Genomic DNA, 2,434 nt, shown 5'->3' on the forward strand with positions numbered 1-2,434 from the left:
CAGAGGGTCCCAAAGAAGAGGAACCCAAAGAGGCCCACACCCAGACACATCATAATTAAAATGCCAAAGGTTCAAGACAAAGAGAGAATCTTAAAAGCAGCAAGAGAAAAGCAATTAGGTACCCACAAGGGAGCACCCATACGACTGTCAGCTGATTTCTCAACAGAAACTTTGCAGGCCAGAAGGGAGTGGCAAGAAATATTCAAAGTGATGAAAAACATGGAACTAAACCAAGATTGTTCTACCCAGCAAAGCTATCATTTAGAATTGAAGGTCAAATAAAGAGCTTCACAGACAAGAGAAAGCTAAAGGAGTTCATCACCACCAGACCAGCACTACAGGAAAAGTTGAAGGGTATTCTTTTTTTTTTTTTTTAATATATCTTTATTGATTTCAGAGAGAGGAAAGGTGAGGGAGAGAGAGAGATAGAAACATCAATGATGAGAGAGTCATTGATCGAGCCCGCAACCCAGGCATGTGTCCTGACCAGGAATCGAACCCCGATCGCCTGGATGATCCTAGGTCGACGCTCAACCACTGAGCCATGCCCGGCCAGGCTAAAGGGTATTCTTTAAGAAGAAGCTAATGAACTAAAGAATCTGATGAACTAAACAGATCCAGAGACATTGACGCATGCAACAGATGATCACATTTCAGAGAAAAGAGGGAAGGGGGGTGGAGGGTGGGAAGAGATTAACCAAAGAAGTTATATGCATAACTCATGGACACAGTTAATAACGGGGTGAAGGCCTGGGAAGGGGGTGGCAGCGAAGTGGAGGGGACCAATTGGGGGGGCGAAATGGGATACCTGTAATACTCTCAACAATAAAGATAAACTAAAAAAAAAAAAAAGAAAAAAAAGAAGTACTTCATCAAAACCTGCCTCATCAACCCTGATACAGAAAGTAAGCCTGCCCTCTGGATACAGAGTAACCTGCACACATGACCGTCCTCAGGTGACACCTGGGTGGTGGGATCCAGTGAGTCAGGACCTGATGACCCCTGATGTCTGAAGGGACCTCTTCTCTCTCCCTCATTTTGCTAGCGTGGAATTGAGTCCCCTGTCTAAGCAGATTAAATCCATCCTCAGGGCATCTACTGCCATGATAACTGGTAAGGCCACCCTCAGGACATGGGGTAAACATGTCCACAGGACATTTCTCTTTTAGGGACCCAACCTCCTTTACCTGGTTCAAGGTGTATTAATCGGGCGCCTGAAAAATGCTACTATTGTGACTCATACTATAATTCCTGGTCCTCTATCCAGAGCATTTATTACACTGATTTTGACAACTTCATGCTTGTCATGTTACATCTTATCTCTGTCATTGGGTTTCTCTTTCTCCCATTTAAACTACTCTTTGGGATGTTACATATGTAATTCCTTGAATTGGAACTGACTTTCTTTGTTTCTACAGCTCATTCACAACCTTTAAAGCTTTGAGAGGCTCAACAGATTTTCCTGCTGGGTGATTAGGAATACAAACAATGTTAAGGTAATTGAAAGGGGGAAAAAAGCCACTTTAAAAAAGCAAGCAAATGGTTGAAGTCACCAATGCCTGATGTCTCCCCTCACTCTTCTCCAGCATCCTTAAAAGTTGTCAAGGACAAATAAAATATCTTGTCTTCTCTACAATTATTAGTAATGCTGTTTATGCGTATGGTAAAAAGTAAAAACTATCCTAACTACTTTTTTTCAGGATTATATGGTCTAAACAAAAATATTTGATACTAAAGCTAGTTTAAATTTAGTTAATGTCTTCTAGAGTGATTAACATAAGATATATGTTTGTTTTACCTGGGTTTACAAAAATAAGTTCATGTTAGTTGTCTCTGCTACAAAATTTGTCAATAAAATAGCTTGGGTAATAATTGACTTTAAAATCTCATATAGCTGTTTAGAACTAATAAATAGATGTAACTGAAATGAAAAGTTTTTGATAAAGCTTTTCAGTAATACTTATATATATGCTTAAACATAGTTTTCTAAAGTCTATTGGTAACTTGAAACTTTAGAGCTTACCTTTCTCCATCCTGAGAACTAAAGTTTTACTAGCCAGTATTTATATTTCATACCTTTTATTTCATATTTTGGGTAAATAACTAATTTAGTATTACTTCATAATGATATATAATCTTTTTGGTCTTGCCACAATGTCAGATGAGTTAAAGGACACTTTCCTCACAGCCCCTGCATGATGCTGTCTTCTGTTCCTAGCAGATAAAACAGAAACCACCCTGAGGGCGGAACAGCCTGCTTCCCAGCTCACTTCCCTGCAGTCTCCCAAAGTACAGCTGCTGTGTATAATCCCTCCTCTACTAAACTGCTAGCAGCACTTGTCCCTGCTTGTAGTCCTGCCACTACCAGGGGGGGAACTCAAAATCATCCAAATCCTAACATGTTACCTCTGAAGGAAGTAGCTAACAGGGAGCC

This window comes from Miniopterus natalensis, chromosome 3, assembly GCF_054644295.1.
Source record: "Miniopterus natalensis isolate mMinNat1 chromosome 3, mMinNat1.hap1, whole genome shotgun sequence".
Taxonomy (NCBI): domain Eukaryota; kingdom Metazoa; phylum Chordata; class Mammalia; order Chiroptera; family Miniopteridae; genus Miniopterus; species Miniopterus natalensis.